Below are 22677 nucleotides of genomic sequence, written 5' to 3'. Positions count from 1 at the left end.
AAGGAAGTGTCAAGGTCTGAAAGTATTTCTTTTCTGGTCCAATCTACTTGGAGTTCTGTAGGCTTCTTGTATGCCTATGGGTATCTCTTTTTTTAGGTTAGGGAAGTTTTCTTCTATGATTTTGTTGAAGATATTTACTGGTCCTTTGAGCTGGGAGTCTTCACTCTCTTCTATACCTATTATCCTTAGGTTTGATCTTCTCATTGAGTCCTGGATTTCCTGTATGTTTTGGACCAGTAGCTTTTTCTGCTTTACATTATCTTTGACAGTTGAGTCAATGATTTCTAGGGAATCTTCTGCTCCCGAGATTCTCTCTTCCATCTCTTGTATTCTGTTGGTGAGGCTTCTATCTACAGCTCCTTGTCTCTTCTTTTGATTTTCTATATCCAGGGTTGTTTCCATGTGTTCTTTCTTGATTGCTTCTATTTCCATTTTTAATTCCTTCAACTGTTTGATTGTGTTTTCCTGGAATTCTTTCAGGCATTTTTGCGATTCCTCTCTGTAGGCTTCAACTTGTTCTCTAAGGGAGTTCTTCACGTCTTTCTTGAAGTCCTCCAGCATCATGATCAAATATGATTTTGAAACTAGATCTTGCTTTTCTGGTGTGTTTGGATATTCCATGTTTATTTTGGTGGGAGAATTGGGCTCCGATGATGCCATGTAGTCTTGGTTTCTGTTGCTTGGGTTCCTGCGCTTGCCTCCCGCCATCAGATTATCTCTAGTGTTACTTTGTTCTGCTATTTCTGACAGTGGCTAGACTGTCCTATAAGCCTGTGTGTCAGGAGTGCTGTAGACCTGTTTTCCTGTTTTCTTTCAGCCAGTTATGGGGACAGAGTGTTCTGCTTTCGGGCGTGTAGTTTTTCCTCTCTACAGGTCTTCCGCTGTTCCTGTGGGCCTGTGTCTTGAGTTCACCAGGCAGGTCACTTGCAGGGGAAAAGTTGGTCCTACCTGAGGTTCCGAGGCTCAAGTGTGCTCGTGGGGTACTGCCTAAGTCCTCTCCACGGCGTCAACAACCGAGAAGATCTGCGCCGCTCTTTCCGGGAGCCTCCGTGCACCAGGGTTCCAGATGGCATTTGGTGTTTTCCTCTGGCATCTGGATGTGCGCAGAGTGCAGTCTCTTCTGGTTTCCCAGGCATGTCTGCCTCTCTGTAGGTTTAGCTCTCCCTCCCACTGGATTTGGGTGCAGAGAACTGTTTAACCGATCTGTTTCCTTCAGGTTCCGGCAGTGTCTCAGGCGCAGGGGTCCTGCCGCTCCTGGGCCCTCCCCTACGGGAACCCAGAGGCCTTATACAGTTGCCTCTTGGGCCAGGGATGTGGGCAGGGGTGGGCAGTGTTGGTGGTCTCCTCCGCTCTGCAGCCTCAGGAGTGCCCACCTGACAAGGCGGTGAGGTCTCTCTCCCACGGGGTTTGGGAGCAGAGAGCTGCTGCGGGCCGGGATCCGAGGGTGTGGGACTTCCCAAGGTCTGAAAGTATTAGTCAACACACACATAAGCAAATAATTATCCCAAGGACTAAGAAAAAATAGCAAGAATATTTGAAAATATACTACAAATTAAATACGAATGCATCGAGGTAATAAAAGATAGTAGAATAAAACAGTAAAAAGATGGGGCTTTGAACATGTAAAAGAGATGGAGCATGCAAGACGGCTTTTGCCGTCAAGCCCGAGGACCTGCATGGTGGCCATTGTCCCCTGACCTCCCACATGCATCATGACGTGCATGTGTGTCCGTGTCTCTCTCACACACAATAAATTTATAAAAAGTAAAAAAGGATTTGAAGAGCCATCCAATGTAACTTTGAGTACTGAAAAACCTAATTGTTAATATTTAAATTTGCATTAAATGTCAATTATATACACTTAAGAAGTAGTGAACTGGGGGAACTTGAAGAAGCTGGCCAGAAGGAAACATGGAGAGACAGCAAGCAGAAAATGTCTAAGAGAGGTTGAAAGACGCAGACGTTCAACTGGTTAAACTCCAACTGAAATCCAATACAAATTCCACAAACAAATGCAGAGAGGAGATGTGAAACATTTCAAAAGGACAAAAGCTGGTAATTTCCCAGAGTTGAAGAAGAGTCCCAAGTAGAATCAACCAAAATAAAACAAACAAGATTACCATACTATACACTGGAACCAGATTTTTAAACAAATAAAAGCTCTTAAAAGTATCAGGAAAAAGTTAACCCAGGAAGAAAAGACAGTTCGGCTGCCCACAGAACTATCTCTAGACATGGCAATGTTTCTTGTATATCCACAAAAATAACATTTATAAAACAAGATTTTTATAAAAAGTTACCATTGACATCCAGATTTGAAAAAAAAATATTTATTTGGTGGACTTCAGAGGTTGGGGAGACAAAGCAATGTAAAGCAGGGTGTGGAGAGGGAATGGTGGGAAATAAATCAGTAAGTATTGGCTTCAAACAACAACGAAAAGAGTTAATTGTCCAACCCAAAGGCAGCAAATTAAAATATCAGGGAAACATTGCATATATGGAGAGAGAGAAACAAAGATACATTGAATAAACAATGAACTAAGCATGGTAGAATTTCTGTTGTATTTATTAAAATAATTGAGATAGAAGGGATATTTTTAAACCAACGGAAGAAAAAAATTAAACAATAATATAATGAAATCAAGAAACACAATACAAGTTAGAAATAAAAAAGGAAGGAGGAGAGAAAGGGGAGAGGACATAGCAAGGAGTTTTGGAGACTCTGTTGGTTATCATAGTATAAATTTTATTCCAGGATCATATGATCATCCTATCGTGAGCATTTTGAAAAACATCCATGCCTTCTAACATTCTAGCCTGGCCACATTTATTTCTGTCTGTAGTGTTCCTATACAGCCATGAATTTCTCCAAATCCTCTCCAGTGCTTAATGTCTGATTTTCACAGGAGCCATTCCTGCTGGGCGATGTGACTCTCACTGTGTGATCACAGAGTGCGTTTCTCTGAAGCTTAGTGATGTGGAGCATTTTCCTCAGGGACCTATTGGTCATTTGTGCGTCTTCTTTTGAGAAATGTCTATCCAAATTTCTTAGCCATTATCCAATCTTGGTTTTTTTGGACTTGATTTTGTTGAGTAATATATTTTCTTTACACAGTTTTGGATATTAACTCCTGATCGACGAGTAGTTTTCAAGTTTTATGCCCCATTTTGCAAGTTGTTTCTTTGCTTTGCTGCTTGTTACCTCAGCTGTGAAGAAACTAGTAGAAATAAACAAAAAGGAAATGAAATCAGTACAAATAGAACTCTGCACTCCCATATGCACTAGAGTACAGTTCATAATCTATAAGGTACAGAGTTAAAGTGCTCACGGTCAGATGAACGGCTAAAGAAAATACCAAACACACACACACACACACACACACACACACACAAAGAGAGAGAGAGAGAGAGAGAGAGAGAGAGAGAGAGAGAGAGAACACTGAGCTGTTCAAAATAAAAAAATGAAATGTTGTCTATTGCCAGTGTTGACGAACCTGAAGGACATTAAATAAATCAATTACAGAAAGACAGATAAAGCTTGATCTCATGCAAGTAGAATCTATTAAATTGTTTTCACAGAAGCAGGGAAAAGAGTGAACTGTTAGATCAGGGAGGGATGGAGAAGACAGACAGAGAGTGGTAAACAGGTACAGAGTTCACTCAAGTGAGGGCAATAACTTCAATGTTCGCTTGCATAGTAAGAAGACATTAACAATGATGTAGTTTATATTTTGAACTAGCTGGAACGGTATTGTTAAAATAATCTTTATAACAGGATTAAAAAAGTAAGGCGATAGCCTATGTTAGTCATTTAACAGCATATGTGAGTGATGATGGTACCAATTTTGTGTCAACTCTTTTAAATTCTTAGTCCCCGCTGAGGCTGGGCGCCACCTGCTGGTGACTGTTTATCTACCACAGCTTGAATAGCAGCTGTGTTTCTGAGTTGGGCACCTGATTGGGCATCCTCTGTTGCCTGCCTGTCCACCTCTGCCCAGCCTTCAGTCATTTGGATGGAGAATGAGCACATTAACACACTTTCTGATTGAAAACAATAATGAGGAACCACAGGAGCCCATGTGTAAGAATAACATTTTTTTTTTGGTCCAGGATTTGTTACATTAAAAAAGAATGGATATAATAAATGGAATTCAATAAGAAAAGTAAATAATTGAAAGTCTAGCCCACATAAAATATAATAAAGAAAATAACAATGGTAAGCAAAGACTTAATATATAAAAAAATAGAGAATGTGTACTTATATCTGAAGATTTGAAGCTAGGAGCCTCAGATGAGACAGAACAGGCAATGTTGATATTTCTAGGTCTGAGCTACCTCACTCAGTATGATCATTTCTAGTTATATCCACTGACTTGCAAAGTTCATGGTTTCCCTCTTCTTTACAGCTGACTAGTACTCCGTAGTATATATGCACCACATTTGAATTATCCATTTGCAGTTGAAAAACCTTGAAGTGGTTTCCATTCCTAGATATTGTAAGTAGAGAAGCAACCGACATGGCTAAGTATCTGTGTGGTAAAAAGTCACATCCTTTGTGGACATGCTAAGGGGTAGTCATGGAGTATCTGCAGAAACCAAGAACATGAGATGGGACCATTGCCAGAGTGTGGGGGTGGGGCACAGGGGAGCAGTAGAGAAGGAAATAGAGTACAAGTGATCTGATCAGGTAGACGGATGGAAATGGGGGGGTTCTAGTTAGGGATGGGGAGGGGATAAATACAGAAAAAGGAAAATGGATAGCAAAATACCAGTGCGGATGTCTGCAAACGTTATGAAGAATCATACTATTAACCTGAAACCCTTGATTGGCCCCTAGAAGCAGAATGTAAGTCTCTATTTGCTGAAGACACCATGCACTTCAAGCACAAGGCCCAGAGGCCCCACATCTGGAGCTGACTTTATGGGTTTTCCCTTGGGCAGTAGAAAGTGCTGTGCAAGCGTCCAAAAGAAAAAAATGGGAAGTGAACATCAGTTCTGCTCAGCTATGTTGCCTGTGAACCATAGCAATGACCAGCCTGGTACAATAACCCCAAAGGAGCAATAGTGGCCCGCATACCTTGGCAGTGACTAATAGCTTTCTAATTGGGCTTAAGACCCACTCGAGAGGGAAATTGTGCTTGGTACAGGAAATCTAGCCAACTATCCAGGGCTAGAAAAGTCAAGGATCTTGGAGGAGAACTTACAACCACCACTTTACTAAACCAGCATAATCCCTAGCTACACTCTAAATATTTATCTTTATACCCACAGATAAGTGTAGTCCTCATGCTTCATCAAGGAAACTTCTCTTTGCAACACATGGAGATCATTTCAGAAAACCACAACCGATCAAATACAGAGCTGTAGACACAGTTCCAGCAGATGCATCTACAGCACGATTCCTGCACCTGAGGCTCATGGATCATTGCTGAAGCGGGGGGTGGAAAGATTGTAAAAGGCAGACAATCGGGGGTTTGCTGTGAGACTGTGTCTTCTAGGAAAGTCAGAAGAAGCTTCACACATAAAGTCTCACCAGCATGACTGCCTAAACATGAGCTGAGCGAGGACCACAACGGACATGCTAATGTGTAAAGTCCAGAAAGCCTCTGATCTACAGAGAACAACAAGCAATTAAGAAATGCTGAAAGCTGACAGGTTAGTCTTCTCCTGGGAAAAAGCATGCCAATTGGTTACCCCAAACCAGTGGTCAGCCCTGAAAACATACACACAATTAACATTGTACAGACTGACCAGGTTGTATTTATGCATTTAGAATTAGATAGATGATAGATAGATAGATGGTAGGTAGGTAGGTAGATAGATAGATAGATAGATAGATAGATAGATAGATAGATAGATAGATGATAGAGAACCACTGCCTTAAAACATCCTGTTATTTCACTTCCCTTCTAACACCCTACGTCTTAACTAGATTTCTTCCAAGATGGACATTTTATCTCAAGGAAACATGCTGTGCACCAGAAGGACAGGAATCAAATGTATAATCAATGTTCACGAAGATCATAAAACTTTGAAAAAGATCAAAGCTATCCTAGTTTGCTTTCTATTTCTGTGGAAAATCTCTATGAAGAAAAGCAATCCAGAAGGAAAAGGTTTATTGTTGTCTAAGTTGGGGTTTGACTGCTGTTAAGAGACACCATGACCAAGGCAACTCTTACAAGGGACAACATTTAATTGGGGCTGGCTTGCAGTTTCAGAGATTCAGTCCATTATCATCATGTCACAAAGACATGGCAATAGAGGAGCCAAGAGTTCTGCATCTTGATCTGACTGTAGCTAGGAGAGACTGCAGCATTGGACCTCAAAGCCCACCCTCACAGTGATGCACTTCCTCCATCAAAACCACACCTACTCTGACAAGACCACACCTCCTAATAATGTCATTTCCCATGGGCCAACCATATTCAAACCACCACAGCTGGTTTACACATTGCACTCACAGTCCATCATTGAAGAGGCCAAGGCAGAAACTCCAGCAGAGCAGGAACCTGGAAGCAGGAACCAAAGCAGAAACCATGGGGGAGTGCTGCTTACTGGCTTGCTCGCCACAGCTTTCTCAGTTCACTTTCTTATGGGACACAGGACCACCTTTTGAGGGCTGCCACTGTCCATAGTGGGTACACGAATCATTAATCAAGAAGATGCCCCTACCCCTTTGCCTACAGTTCACTCTGATGGAGATTGCAAAAACTAGGTCTCATTTTCACAGTTTCAGCCCCATACTTTCTCATGTAGTGATTTCATCCCCTGGGCAAATTCTAAGTTGTATGAAATTCCACACTAATCCTAAGTCGTGTGGCTTACCTGTGGGTCAGATACTCTCTGATCTTCTAAATAGTGGAGACTAGATAACCTGCAGCTATCAAATGTAGGTCTATTCCTGAAGCAGGTGTCAGCTGTAACCAGCTTCCAACATGGCCCCAAGAGATTCTCTGTTCCTTGAACTCACATGCTTGTAGAAACTCTTCTTGAAAAAAAAGATCTAAGGTGACAACCAGGAGGATTTTGCAGAGACCATGCTGTGTGACTGCTGAGACGACTATACTATGGCTTCCACTTTACCCTCCCTTGGTTCTCTCAGGACAGCCAGCCACTATATATTTAGTAATATACCAAGGAACACGGTTGTGCTCACATAGTGAAAAACAGAGCTTTGGCCAACAGCCAGGCTATGACTGCAGTCTCACACGGTCTCTGGTCAGACCTACCCAACTGAATAACACATAAATGTCTGACCTAGAGAATGCATCCAACATGATATAAAAGATTGCTTCGTTTTTAAACAACTTGGCTTGGAGAGTATTTGTTATACAGTGCTGCATAGCCATCATAAAGTGTTGGTACATTGGTGCTGAACAGGCTCGCAAAGAAACCATCTACTGTCTTTTCTGTATGGAAGCAAAATCATCCTAGCTGTATGTAAAGATGTGTTCTATGGAGAATTTGATTACTCTTCATGAAGCTTTCATGCATTAGCTTTGTAGAAATTGCAGACGATAAATCAATCAGTGTCCTAGGTTACTAAAATGAAGACTATAGGTCCTTCCACACATTTTTTCAAATATATACATATATACACATACTGGAGCTATAGGAAGGGCACAAATCAGAGAAAGGCCTGCTATTTGCTGTCTTCCACTTGTTTATCCTTTGAACAGAAATCCTGTGTCCCATCAAAAACTTAGAAACACTATTATCCCTGTAGATTTCCAACTAATTAAAAATGCATTCTGATATTAATGAGAGTAACAAAGTTATAGCTTTGATATTGTATGATAAAATGTGACAGAACTTAGAAAAATCAAGCATAACTCAATGAACCAGTATCTCCCAAATGACTAAGAGATGTTGTCACAAAAATTATTCATGGGTAAAAAACATTCTAAGATCAAAATAAGCCAATCGACTTTATTGTCACAAAGTATGAAAAGTTTCTTGAGATGGTTTGAGATTGTGCATTATAATTAACCTTAAATTAATACTCACTTTTCAAATTTCAGATAGCATCAAAGGAGAGTGTCTAAAACAGTTATGAAAACTATCCCTCTCTTCCAAGCACGTACCTGCACGATGCCAGATTCTCAGCATGGGCTTCTACCAAAACAACATATTGCAGCAGATGGGATGCAAGCCACAAGACATGAGACTCGCTGCCTTCTATTGAGACAGACCATGAAAAGATCTGCAGAGGTGTAAAACTGTCACACCGGCTGCTGCTGATTACTTGTTTTGAAAACTATGGTAACTTTTACCAAAATAGGTCCTTCATAATAATGTATCACTTGTTTATTTAAATACATTTAAAGACACAACTTTTTAATATGTTTGCTTTTAATTTCTCACAAGATGTACATTGAATGATTCAATCAATGCAAACAAAAATTCTTTCCAAGGGTCACCAGTTTTCAAGAGTGTAATGTGGTTAGATGACCAAGAATTCTAAGAATTCTCATGAGGCTGGAACATACATCATCCTCCTCATACAGATACAGAAGCTAAAGGTCTGAGAAGCTGGGTAGTTCTCCCAGGATGATGCAGAAAACACAAGTAGCAAAGGCAGAATCTAGGGCTCCTGGCCTCTGGTCCTAGGTTCGTAAATATAGAGCTGCCGCATATTATATAAACATACTAATATACCACATATCTAGTTAAACATTCTAAGACAAAATGCACCAGGATTAGCTTCATTATCACCCTTGATTTTTCCCACTCTCAGCGCTACAAGATACTTTCTTGCTCAGTATTAGAAAAGGTAGAATAGCCTTTCACACAGAGGGCTTCAGTGAGTAGAAGAAGGTTGCTAATTTTTGAGATCACTATCACGATGGCTAGGAGGAAAGATGGGAGCAACAGGAAACTAATGAGTGCTGGCCAAACTTTTCTAAGGATATGTCCAGATTTCCCCAATTCTTAGACTTGGATTTTCCAATAGAGCCAACTGCAAGTGTCAGGGTCTACAAACAAGTGCTAAGCTGCCTTGACCAAAATATTGTTCACAGTTCTTGTGTCACCATCAAATGTAAATTCAAATCTAGAAGATAAAATGAAAATAAAGTTTCAGTTCCTAATATTAATGTCACAGATCAGATACCCAAGGACCAAGTACACCTTCCATGTTTGCTTCAAGTGTTGGGACCCTTGAAAGTATATGTACTCTAGCAAGGGATGTATAGACATTGCAGTGATATGAACCTGGCACTGATAGATATCTCCCAGATATTTGTTACTCTGTTAGTGGTTCTAAAGGCAGCAGCAATGGCGGTACTCTGGGTATAAATGCACTAAGGACCAGATTCTGCCCTTGAGGTTGATAATGGCTGGGTTCTTATAACACCAAATGCCCTGTACATAGAATTCCAAGGTGAGCAGGATTGTCTGCTCAGTAAGAATCTCTTAGCATAAGTTCCAGGGACTCCGTGTTTTTATCAACATCTTTAAGAAATCTTTAAATACCCAAGATGTCAATGAGACCTATGATGACCTAAAGATGTGGTACCATATCAAATATTCATGCTAAAGTCTCAACATCCTGATTCTCTAGAAGATTCCTTAACCCAGAAGCCCTATACATGCCCATCATAGTCCTCCACACTGAGCTCCAGTCCTTGGGAATTTGGCACCATGAATCATAACCTACAGTTGGAAAGACCTCCAACCGTTCTGCAGCAGGATTTCCAGAAAATAGTATATAACATTTTCCCTCAGAGAACTGGGGAATTATGAGCTTACTAGAGACATGGACCACTTCCCTGTGGTTATACTGTCATGCCAAGCTTAGCACCAGGCCCATCTTGGATCAGTAAAACTGGCTTTCTGTCATCAGCACTGGCATTTATGTTTCTTAGAACTGAAAGCCATCAGGTCTTTCTATGTGCTCTATGGAGATACCAAATGGGACCTCACTCCTCATCTGAGCTAATGCTCAGTAGCCTTGGCTGAGATTTTAAAAGGTTCTAGCAATAAATCTCTAAGAATCTCCTCCCTTACATTTTTGTTGGTTTTTCCCTGAGGATTTTTTTAGGGTGTGGCTATAAATAGGTGTGATAGCCAGGTGTGTGTTGTTTCTTCCTTAGGAACTCAGGACTGTGGAATGTGGTTTTGAAATATCGAAATCCATTCATCAAGAGGGGTGGGACTGTGTTTGTGTGTGTGTGTGTGTGTGTGTGTGTGTGTGTGTGTGTGTGTGTTTGTATAATCAGGAGACAAGCTTGGAAGAGTCACAAATTCTTCTTCAAAGCACACAGATATTTTTGTTTCACAGGATCTTTGCTAAAGCATGACTTCTCTTGGCACAAAACAAAAGGCTCCAGATCCCTCTCTGGGTCCCAGCCAAACAAGCATAGTAAGTCTCAGAAGTTCTTCATGGGAACGTAATGTCACGGAGAATATGGGCCTAGTAGGAAAATCAAAGACAGACACAGTGCAGGGTTCAAGCTATAGACCAGCAAAGTCCAGAACAAGAAAAGATGACCCCATGGTCAAGTCCAACCACTCCAACACCCTCAGAAAAGTGACTCTCCTATGAGAATGGAGCCCATTAGACATTTACGAAGCACCAAGTTTTCCCAAAGGAACACGTGTGCTCATTCAGGATGGGGAGTTGCTATTAAATGAGATGATGGTGTCTCCACCATAAAGAAATTTGTGTTCAATTAGAGGTCAAAAGGTGTCTGTGAGGAAAATAATAAGCAAATGTGAATTTATTTATTCATTTAGTATAAACGCATTAATGAGGTTGAGGCTTGAGAAAAATAAGATGTTTAAAGACAAATGAAAAATTTAATAGTGACTCTACTTGAAATGCAGTGGCTAGGATAGAAAAATCTAAAAATTAGTTCTGGCTAACTTGAGAGCTAGCAAAACCGTGGGTGCGTGTGTGTCTCCATCTCTTTCCCTTTCTCCTCTGGTGTTTCAATGGATTTTCTTTCTCTCTTCCTTTTCCTATACCAGTATGGGTCCTGATGGAAGAGACTGTGAGGTGAACCCTCTCCCAATACTACATTTTTTTCATCACCCTACATCGTTCTTTTTCTTCCATTCCCCCTTACCTTGCCAAACCTCAAGCATACATCTTGCTGTCAGTGTTTAGAATTCTGTCTCAGTTTCAGTAAAGAAAGTTCTAGTGCCAGCAGTCCCATGCCATCTCTGGATCCAAATAAGTTGGCAGCCAAAGAAACACGGGCCAATGTAATCAAAGCATCTCGGGAACGGGCCACCGTTGGAGCACTCTCTGGTCTCCCCCCTCCTCTTTTCTCTTCATGACAGCAGTGAACACACAGATCCCAAGCACTAATCCCTCCATCTTTCTTCTCCAGACCTGCTGCTTCTCCCCAGGACCCTCTTGGCTGGGACAACAGTGAGCTGCTTTCATATAAAGAGTACAAGGCAAGGCCCACTGTGACCTAGTCTTAATTAGGATTGAAAGATCTACTTGCCCCTTGGTGAGGATAAGTTCAATGTGGTACCGGGTCTCACTTAGAGAATCCCTGTCCAGTGAATACTTCTCTAACTATTCTAACTGGTGTGGACTGGTGAAGACCCATGGGAAAAAGAAGACCACGGTTACCAAAGCTTTCCAGCTCTCTGGACCATCTGACAAGTAGAAATACGTCACTAATTATTACGTCGCTGTGGCTAGGGTCTGGGTGTATAGGTCCACTTGACTGCACTTGCTAGGTTGCTAATGACGTCAAAGTCCCCAAAAGGCCAGAGGGTTTTGCACAGAGGAAGATTTATTATGTGGCCCTGGGTCACCTCCAGCCTTAAGCAGGGACTATGGAGTTTGGACTTGCTCTGCTTGTCAAAGTGTAGACATATGTTGGTCATGCTCATCCTGGGAAGCGGGCCGGTAAAAGACTCCAGAGGAAAACATCCTACCCCTATTCACAGTAGTGTGAAGGGAAGGGAAACCAGGGCAGGGGGAGATGTGGGAAAGGAAAAGGCCATCACCATCACAGCACACTCCTCTCCGTTCTCCCCAAGCCCTAACTGACTTTTCACTCAGATGAGGTCCACATCAACATTCCCCAATGTCTTAACCAAAGGACCTTTTATTAATTCTCTTTGTGCATATTTGCTGTACTGGGGCCAGAGATAAAGAACCTCTCCCAGACATGAAACATAAAGCTTGACACATTTACAGTCACCCTGGGCTACACAGCAAGCACCAGGCAAACTAGGGCTACACCACAAGACCCTCTCTCAAAAACACAAGCAAGCTCTTAACAATTGTTACTGGAATGACCGCAGGGGAGTGAAGCATAAATTCTAAGTCTTACCAGTCTCCCATGCCGGGCCTGACATTCATGCTTGAATTTCCTGATGGCTGGTGAGGAAGATGGCCTGAATCTGAGCTAGGACAGCCCTAAAGTCTTCCAAGTCATGAGATAAGGCAAGGGTAGCTAGAGTCTAGAAAGACTGCATTCCTTGGACTCCAGGCCCTTTGATCTATAAGCCGACATGTGTATGCCATGGCCAAGGAAACCTCTCCTGCCCTGGCAACACCTGTTGTCTAGGAAGCAAATTGTTTTTGGCATCTATCCTCTCAGATTCCTTCCTGCAGACATCTTGGATTTTGTCCCTTTAGTATCAACAGACTCATTTAAGGATGGAGGCCTCTCAGACCATCTGATATAGTCCCTGTTGGAATATATCGTCCCTATTGGAGCCATAAATTATGAAAGATGTGAAAGAACGTCGTTCTGCTTTGCATCGCCATAGTGAAATGCCTGGTGCAGGCTACTCGTGAGGCAAAGAGAGGTCTCTTGGCTGATAGTTCTGGGGGTTGAAGTCTATGATGAGATAGCCCAATTGTTTGAGCATCTGGCAAGGGTGGTATGGTATATCAGAATGAAAACGCACATGTGTCATAGCAAGTACATCTACAGTCTGGAAGGAGGAGAGAAGGGAGAGAGTGTGTTGGAGAGGAGAAGAAAAGGATATTACAGTCCCCCCTTACGGAGGAGGGAAATATACTTTAAAAGACCTAAGGATCTCCAATGGATCTTACCTCTCAAAAGTCCACGGCACCTCCTAGCACCATTACCGTGGGACCCAAGGTTTACATACTGGCCTTTGGGGAAAAAATTATCCAAACCAGAGTGAAAGAGCAGAGAGATTTTCTTTATCCCCCTAAAATCTTGCTAGCACCAAAGATTATTTTTTTTTTTACTGCATTAAAGAAGAAACTGCTACCTCCTGGTGACCTCTCACCGCCTTCTCCCTGTAAGATAACAGAAGATCCATTTATGAATCTAGGGAAGGAGTTTTTATGGGAACTCTACCCTCAGGTAAAAACATTTGCCAAATGGATAGCTCAGACTTCCTGGGTTTTTTGTTTGTTTGTCTTGTTTTAGGGTGTTTTCCCCCTTTTGATGACTATCTTAGTTAGGGTTTCTATTGGTATGCCAGAACGCCATGGCTGAAAGGAAAGTTGGGGAGAAGAAGGATTGTTTGACTTACCTTTCCTTATCACTGCTCATCATCAAATGAAATCAGGGCAGTAACTCAAGCAAGGTAGGAACCTCAAGGCTGGAGTCCCCCAGATCCTTTTGTCTCTACCTTACCCAGCCTGGGGATGATGGGTGCTCTTGGCCATGCCTGGCCTTTTCCATGGGTGCTGGGATCTGAAATCAGGTCCTCACGCTTGTACAAGAGACGCTTTCACCTACTGTGCCATTTCTCCAATTCCAGGACTACCTGCAAATCATCTTCACGTCTCTTGTGTGTGTGTCACAAAAGTTGACACTTTGTGTATGTGCAGTAGTACCCCAGTGTGGAATGAGCACTTTCAGGAGAAACAAAATGGCAGGCTTCTGAACTACACCTCAGATTTGATTGAGCCACACACAAAAAAAAAAAAACGACATGAAATGACCCTGGGTAACCCACATTCAAAGGAGGTTAACCTACTCCGCTGAGTAGGTTATGTCTGTGGCACCTAGGACATTTCTTCACATGATTTAAATGATCTACTAATCTGGGAAAGAGTGGGAAGATGCTTGCAGGGAAGAGAGTCCTAGAAGAAGAAAGTAATAAAGGGCGATGTGAATGCATGTGGCTGAGTCCTCTTACTGAATTAGCCAGTGCCTTACGCTGTGCTCTCTGACCTGTACAAGGAATCATTGTCCAACCTGCTCCCCAGCAAGTGCATCTACCTCCCCCAAAGCACTATCAGACACAAACAGCTAACTTCGTACTGTCAACCCACCAGAAACGGAGGATGCAAAGTTTGCGTATAAAAACTAGGATAGCCCCAGGTTCTCTGGCAAAACCTTTGCTTTGCCAGCAAATAAAACACAAAGCTAAAGCTGCCAAAGCCCTCTAGACAGAGCCTGAGAGGGCCCTCGGTACATCTGCTTCCCTGTCCCTGAGGAAGCATTTGATGATGACTTTCAGGGCATTTTAATCCTTTGATGGTCTCATGATCTTGTCCTTCGAGACATTTAGAAAACATTCTCTTTGCCAGGAATCCCATTACAGCCTAGCCCCGAAGCCTTGTTGAAGGAGCCTGCTGCTTTCTTTCTTGTTTTAATGAGACATGTACTTCAAATGTGATTTTTTTTTAAATCATACATCTATCTTTTTTCCTGTACCTGCTTAGTTTAGACTGATATTTGGACTCAAGTACAAAGAGTTTCAAGGCTAATACGATTCTAAGAAACTTTAGAGTAGAAGAAAGTTCCCGTGGTGATTTCAATCACAATGGACCCCATGGGCTCATAGGGAATGGCACCATTAGGGGGTGTGGCCTTGTTGGAGTAGGTGTGGCCTTGTTGGAGGAAGTGTGTCACTGGGGGTGGGCTTTGAGATTTCAGAATCTCAGAACAGGCCTAGAGGCTTGTTGTCTCTTCCTGCTGCCTGCTGATGCAGATGTAGAACTCTCAGCTCCTTCCCCAGCACCATGTGTGCCTGGATGCTGCCTTGCATCCATCTATAATGATAATGAACTAAACCTCTGAATTGTAAGCCAGCCCCAGTGAAATGTTTTTCTTTATTATAAGAGCTGCCGTGCTCCTGTGTCTCCTCACAGCAATAGAAGGCCTAACTGAGACAGGTGAGAGAATGAAGAGAAGGCATTGAACGAGCCAAATATGCCCAAACCAAATTTTCTGCGAATAATCAGAGTTGAGCCTTCTCGGGATCCAAGGAGCCAGTGGAAATAGCTGCCTCTAAGTTATCAAACCCAAGAGGCGAACTTACCAAAGGATCTGTTCACCAGCTCTCATGGGTCACTGGTTGGAAGCTGGCTGGGAAGGTGGAATTAGTTTTCACACACTTCTCACTTGCTAAAAGAAATCCCTGGACTGTGAGAATTCCCACACAATGACAAGGATAACAGCGAATGAGCTAGACACCCCCCCCCCGCCCCAGTGCAAGTCCTGGTTCCTGTCCTCAACCCCATGTCTATGACTGGCGGTTCTGGCCCTTTGTATCTGTACATTTAGACTTTCCTGTCTGCTACAGCATGGATGTTGGTGATATGCACATACCTGCCCTTTGCAAGAACTCTTTGCCCACTAATCAGGCTGGTTTTGCATGCAGTCATCCACGTTAAGATGGAGACTTAGGTCTTGCTAGCTGTCCAGCATGTGCTTCTGCTTTTCTTCTCAAGGTTCTTCAAATAGCTCCTATCATAGCCAGTATCCCATGGCTATGAATTGGCACCATGAGCACAGCAACTCCCTTGTCCCCCCAATTTTTATTATTTTATTTATTTACATTCCCATTGTTGGTGCTGGTCTTCCTATGGGGTCTCTCTTTCCTTCAGCTTCTTCAATCCTTCCCCTAATTCAACCATAGGGGTCTCAGACTTCAGTTGAATGGTTGGGTATAAATATCTGCTTCTGCCTCAGTCAGCTGCTGATATAACCTCTCCGAGGACAGCCATGCCAGGCTCCCATCTGTAATCACATTATAGCATCAGTAATGGTATCAGGCCTTGGTGCCCTCCCATGAGATGGATCCCAAGTTGAGCTGGTCGTTGGACTGCCTTTCCTTCAGTCTCTTCTCTATTTTGCACCCGCAGTTCTTTTAGACAGGAACAGTTCTGGGTCAGAAATTTTGATTGTGGATTGGTACCTTGACCCTCTGCTTAAGGCCCTGCCTATCTACTGGAGGTAGACTCTTCAAGTTCCCTCTCCCTTATGTCAGGCATTTGACTAGGGTCACTCCCATTGAATCCTTAGAGTCTCTCACCTCCCAAGTCTCTAGTACTTTCTAGATGGTCCTCCTGTCCCACCTACCACCTGATGCTGCCTAACTCCATTCATTCTTTTGGCCTTCTGGACTTTTCTTCTGTCCTACCCCCATAATTGATTCTGTTCCCCCCTTTTCCCTCCCTGTTTCCTCTCCCACCCAAATCCCTCCCTCACTCTGTCCCCTGTAATTATTTCCTTCCCTCTTCTAAGTGGAATTGGAACATCCTCACTTGGGCCTTTCTACTTATTTCACTTCTTATGGTCTATGGGCTATGTCCTAGGTTTCATGTACTTTTTAGCTAATATCCATTAATCAGTGAGTACACACCATGTGTGTCCTTTAGGATCTGAGTTACCTCACTCAGGATGATATTTTCTAGTTCCATCTATTTGCCTGCAAAATTCATGATGTCCTCATTTTAAATAGCTGAATAGTAATTCCATTGTGTAAATTAACCACATTTTCTGTATCCATTCTTTGGTTAAGGGGCATCTGGGTAGTTTCCAGCTTCTGGTTATTACAAATAAGGCCACTATGAACATGGTGGGGCACATGTCCTTGTGATATGATGGGGCATCTTTTGGGCATCAGCGGTATAACTGGGTCTTCAGGTAGAACTATTTCCAGTTTTCTGAGGAACCAGCACAGCAACTCTTATAAGGAAAGCATTTCATCGAGACTGGCTTACAATTCAGAGGTTTGGTCCATTATAATCACAGATAGAAGTATGGCAACATGCAAACAGACATGATGCTGGAGAACGAGCTGAGATTTCTACATCTGGATAGGCAGACAGTAGAAAGAGAGTATCACACCAGGCCTGGTTTGAGCTTCTGAAATCTCATAGCACCCCCAGTGACGCACTTGCTCCAACAAGACCATACTTCTTAAGGTCACTAACTATCTTCTTTCATTGAGTTCTCACTTCTCCAGATTAAATATCCCCGGATACGTTGCTAAGACTAATAGAGAGGCACAACTGATACTTATGCAAAACTTTTTCCATCTTATGTACCATGATACATCAAGTTGCCACTGATTCCTTTCCACATCAGCCATAGAGAAGAAGAGACCCTAGGTAAGACCTCTAGAAGCTTTAAAAAGATGAAACGCATCTTCTCCCAGATCTTTCTAGAAGCAATCAACACTGACTTCAGTCCAGTATGACTATCGACTTCTGATCTCCCAAACTCAAAAATATTATATAATTTAAAACATAACTTGCATACCAGATTTCATCTGAAAGGATGAAGATTTGTGGTAAGTTGTTATAGAACCAACAAGAAATTGATATAGACGGGAGAAAATATACCAGTATGTTACTTCAATGTTAGACAGGAAAGGTAAATTTTAAAATAAGGAATACTGCATAAGAGAGAGACCCCACTTTCTGATCTGCCGTCTGCCACCAAGATGAAGAGTTGTGTGAAGACTGTGTGGGAAGAGCATGATGCCAAGGTTGGACCTTTGGCCACTATGGAAAATGTAAAGGCCAAGATCTGGCACAAGGAAGGATTTCCTCCTGATCAGCAGAGGCCGATCTTTGCTGGTAAGCAGTTGGAAGGTGGCCACACACTGTCTGAAAACAGCATTCAAAAGGAGTCTACCTCACCTGGTGTTGAGACTTCACGGTGGTGCTAAGAAAGGCTGGAGTCACTGCCAAGAAGAGTAAGCGTAGGAGGAAGAAGGTTACGTTGACTGTGCTGACATATTATACGGTGGGTGAAATGGAGAATTAGTCGCCTGAGTAAAGTGTCCTGATGAATGTGAGGCTGGAGTTTTCATGGCTAGCCACTTTGACAGACATTACTGTGGTAAGTGTTATCTGACTTGCTGCTTCAAGAAACCACAAGACAAGTAGTTGTGTACACGTTAAGAAAAGGAAGAAGGAAGGAAAAAAAGAGAGAGGGTGGAAGAGAGAGAGACAGAGAGACAGAGAGAGACAGAGAGAGAGACAGAGAGAGAGAGAGAGAGAGAAGCCAACGTATCATAAAAGGGCCAGTTATTCAAAAAGACATGACAATTCTGAAATGTGAATACCTAAGGAGAAAACCTTTAAAATAAATTTAAAAGACTCACAGAACTTCAAGAGGAAGATTCCTAAATCCGCAACTAATAATTAAATGTACAGGTTTAAATTTCTACCTCTCAAGAAAAAAATTGTGTTTCATCTATGGCTCCTAGTACATGATTCCCTCCCCCGAGACAGGTCAGAGGAAGATTAGTGGTTCAGAGCACTGGCTGTTTTTCTAAAGAACCTGAATTCTGTACCCAGCACTCCCATGGCAGCTAACAGCCATCTGTAACAACAGTTCCAGAGAATCCAGAGCTTGTCTCTGGTCTCTGTATGCACCACACACACAAGTGGTACATAAAAAACATGTAGGCAAAGCACAAATACATATAAGATAAAAATAAAATATAAATAAAAATGAACACCAAGTAATTTTTTTTTAAAAAATCTCTAGTCTATCCTTGCCTTAGACCCTCCTCCATCCATAGGGCCCTTACTTATACCCTGGGTAGAGTAAAGTGATACAGAGGCCAAGAAGCAGACAGACCTTGCAGGCTTCCCTATGCACCTGAGAGCATCACATACACAATGAAGTCACAGTGGGTCTCAAAGGGAAACTCAGAAGGATGCAGGGAGCTTCTGCATAACTGGAAATGGAGAGGTCCCTGGTGGGTATGGTGTGTCCAGAGAGCAAGGAGGCAACCCCTCCTTCTCCCTTCTCTTCCATACTTCATCCTACGCACCTCCTCCTCCTCGGTATCCTTCATAACACTCCATGATATACAAGTAAATGTAGTTCCTGGAGTTGTGTGATCCACTCCGTCAAGGGGGTTGGGAACCCTAATTTGTAGCTGGTGGGTGAGAAACTCAGGCTTGAAACTGACATCTGAAGGGGGGCCAGTCCTGAGACAGGGAGCCCTTTGCTGGTGGGATCTGACATTCTCACTATGTAGAAAGGGTCCAGACTGGATTGGTTCAGAGCACATGGCCTGCATCACCTCGAGCATCACAGAAGGAAACAAACACCCACAGCTTTAGGGTCACAGAAGGGGAAATGAGCCATTTTTCTCCTCGGTAGCTATTTCCATCAGAAAGCAGAAAGTTAATAAACTGAAAAAAAAAGGAAAGAAAGAAGAAAAGAAAATTAAACCAAAGGGAATAGTAAATATCAGAACAAAGGTCAACTAACAGAAGAAGAGGGGAGAAAAATCTGTGAAAGCAAGAGCTTTTTGGCTTGAAAAAGTCGGTAATACTGATAACCCTCTATCCAGAAAAACTGGAGAAATAATTGAGAAGACAGAGCTCACTGTTACAGGAACATAAGAAGTCTGTGTCACCAGATCTACAGAGAGTAAAGCAGTAGCAAGAATATGCTTTGCGCAGCTAACTCTCCAGCAATGGTTTCAGCAGGTTCAACTAAGCCGGCCAATTCTTTGAAAGCAAGAAACTTACAAAGCTCATTGGAAGAGGGCAAACCAAAGAAAGAGTGTGTACTATATGATTCTACTTACATAAGCTGCTAAAAAAAAAAAAAGTGGAAACTAGCATGAAGAGAAACTGATACACATTGCCTGGGGATGCTGAGGGCGGAGAGGCTAGGTCAGGAAAGGGGGACAGGGTTGACTGCAAAGGAGCAAGAGGGAAGCTTGTGGAGGAAATGATGAATGTGTTCATTCGGCAGTGATGATTTCACCACAATCAAGCAGTGAACACACACGTCAAAGCACATTAAACTGCACACTTTAAGAAAACGTACCGTTTGTTTTTAAATGTCTATTAGACCTCAACCAAAAGGTGAGCTTTCCTTTCTAGTTTGGAGGGTTGTTCTGTAAACTGTGACTCTGTGTTTAAAATTTGAATCTGAAGAACGATCCAGCTTGGTTAAGAAAAAAATGAAACCCACCCCAAACAAACTATGCGTATGCATAGCTTACGAGGCCTTTCTTTTCCAGGGTAAAATGTGGGGTTTGGACAAAAAGGGAGCACTGAGATAGGGAAAAAGCATGGCTGGAACTTAGCCGGAGTCACCAAAAGTGCCAACGACATAGAACAACAGCTTCTCTGTCAGCCCACGGTCTCCCTGAGCAATACACAGACTAGAGAGTTGGGAGCATCCATTTTCTTTGTTTCTGCTCTGAGGCGTGAGGACTGACTCCATCCAGCTTGCCAACTATCTCGCCTTGGCCAGGCCACACGCTCAGCAAGTTGTGGTCCACGTTACTGTATGCTGAGCCTTTAAGCGCATTGTCTGGGCCCTTACTACGGGCAAGACAAAGATCTGGGTGTCTCAGCGGTGGACTCAATGACGAATCCCTTGGGGTGTCTAAAGCTGGCAGTGAAAGTGTTGTTTGGTCCATGAAGGCAATTGAGATGTTCTAACTCACTTGCGACCCAGCGAAATTTACTCCCCACGAATTTCCCTCCAACCTAAACTTGGCTCAGGCATCCTGCAAACCAGAACCCAGGGAGGTTACAAAACAAGAACCTAATCTGGCAGTGTAAGAGCATTAGAATTCCTCTGGGAGTCCTGCCTCCTGCCTCCACCACCCTCCATCCGCCAGTGAGCAGTCGGCGTTTCCTCTCACTGTGGGGAATGCCACTGCTCTCTCAGAAATGCCACCACGGTTGCCCTTGGCAATCCTTTCTTGTTCAATGTCCTTTCTCAGGAAGATGAATACAAGCCGTGCGTAAGTGAATGTCAATCACACCCTCGGTAACCACCAGTCTCATTAAGCAAAGACTAAAGGGACCCCGGGGAGAAATAAATTTGACTGAATCTGGAGTTCAGGGAAGAACCATGAAATGGGGAGAGACTTCTTCACAAGTGGGGGGCAGCTTTCAGGCAATCCTCCTTATTCCCAAAGCCCAATACGCTCATTTCCTGGTAGGGAGACCATTTTAAATTCTGTCTCTGTCCGTTGATTTCATCAGCAAAACGTCTGATTTAGGATCCAGGAGTAGGAAGAAAAAGGTAGAGGTCTTTGTGCCACTCTTTAAACCTGAGTCTGCCAAGGACGTCCTGGGTTTTCTTTGCCCAGGGCTTCTGCTGGCCTTAACCCGCCTCTAACTCTTAGTGGACCCTTACAGAAATCAGCCTCTCCACAGACTCATTTCCTCCCTCTGCTGAGGAATTCTCGACTCTGGATTTTAATCGTTAAATCTCTATGTTGACAGATTTGGTTAAGGCTATCCTCTGAACGATGTCTGGAACTCTGGGCTCTCAGGAAGTCAGTCAGAATCCGGCAGAAACAACGTTCGTCCATGAAGGACAGCGATCCCATTTCAAGTTTGTTTGCTATGTCTTGTGACTGCTTGGGACAGTCTGACAAAAGAAGCACTCAGTTCCTGCTACAGGGAGCCACAAATGCAAGGGCATCAGAGATGATTGAGTAAGATTAACTCAGAAACAATTGATTAAGACAAGGTCTTGCTGGCCACGCTCCAAGAAAACTCCTTTCCATGTACAATGATGAGGCTGCCTTTGAAGTTTCAGAGTCTTAGTAGGAAAAAAAAATCCAATTTTGAATGTTTCCCGTAGCACTCAGTACTTTGCCCTAAATAGATTATCACAGCATTTATCATGGCCCAACTTTATCTGGTATTAATTATTCATAATAACAAAAGCCAAATAGCATAAAGCAAGACATCACTTACCCAGTGTCAAGGAGGCCAATCAGCCGGCATTCTTAGCTGCACTGGAAAGACCAACTCTAGCTTGGTTGGGGTTGAGAGAATGGCATTCTTCTGTGTGTGGTAGGTGTAGCTGCGCTCACCCAGGCATGCACATGTGAAGGTCATAGGTCAATGTCAGATGTCTTTTTATTACCCTCCATCTTGTTTCTAGACATAGGGTACTCATTGAACCTGGAGCTGCCTGTTTCGACTAAACTAACTGGCCCGTGAATCCCCAGAATCCTGTTCCACCAGAATTGGGGTTACAGATACAGCTGCAGCCAGCTTTCAGGTTCTGGAAGTCAGAATGCAGCTCGCTGTAATTTTGAAACAAAACCTTTTATCCACAGAGTCACCTCCCAAACCAGTGTAACACCTTCATTAAGGATATCACTCTGAACCAGGGATTTTTTTTTCCCCTTTAACCTTGTGACCTCAGACATTACCCAAAGTATACCACCAGACTTAACTCACCACTGTCGCCTGCGTAAACTCTGTGCGTGGCACAGCAGTTAACTGAGTCCCATCCCCTTGGACAGTGTTCAGGGAGATGAAGTATGGAGGAAGACTGGAGCTCAGGAGACAGACATCTTCTGTAGGAGATGGCAACACACCTTGATTTCAGCTACGACTACACTGGACGGTTCTGGGAGATCAGACTCGCCTCACTGTGGAACCGTAACCATTCTGCCCAGAGCCTTCATACACCATGCAAATATAATATGGATTTCTTTAAATATGGAGAACATCACAAATTTGCATGTCATCCT

The 22677-nt window shown here is 42.9% G+C and overlaps 1 long non-coding RNA gene across 1 annotated transcript; it reads right to left on the bottom strand.

The window, feature by feature from the left end:
* Nucleotides 1-2550: 2550 nt before the first annotated feature.
* LOC134485718 (uncharacterized) lies at nt 2551-21973 on the bottom strand. The gene is made up of 2 exons (XR_010063981.1): nt 21890-21973; nt 2551-3218 (listed from the first exon to the last, which is right to left on the bottom strand). It is a non-coding gene; the product is annotated as an uncharacterized LOC134485718 (long non-coding RNA).
* Nucleotides 21974-22677: the final 704 nt, after the last annotated feature.

This window comes from Rattus norvegicus, chromosome 2 (genome assembly GCF_036323735.1).
Source record: "Rattus norvegicus strain BN/NHsdMcwi chromosome 2, GRCr8, whole genome shotgun sequence".
NCBI classification, from domain to species: Eukaryota; Metazoa; Chordata; class Mammalia; order Rodentia; family Muridae; genus Rattus; species Rattus norvegicus.
Note: the sequence above shows the minus strand (reverse complement) of the source record. Positions and strands in the feature narration are given on the sequence as shown.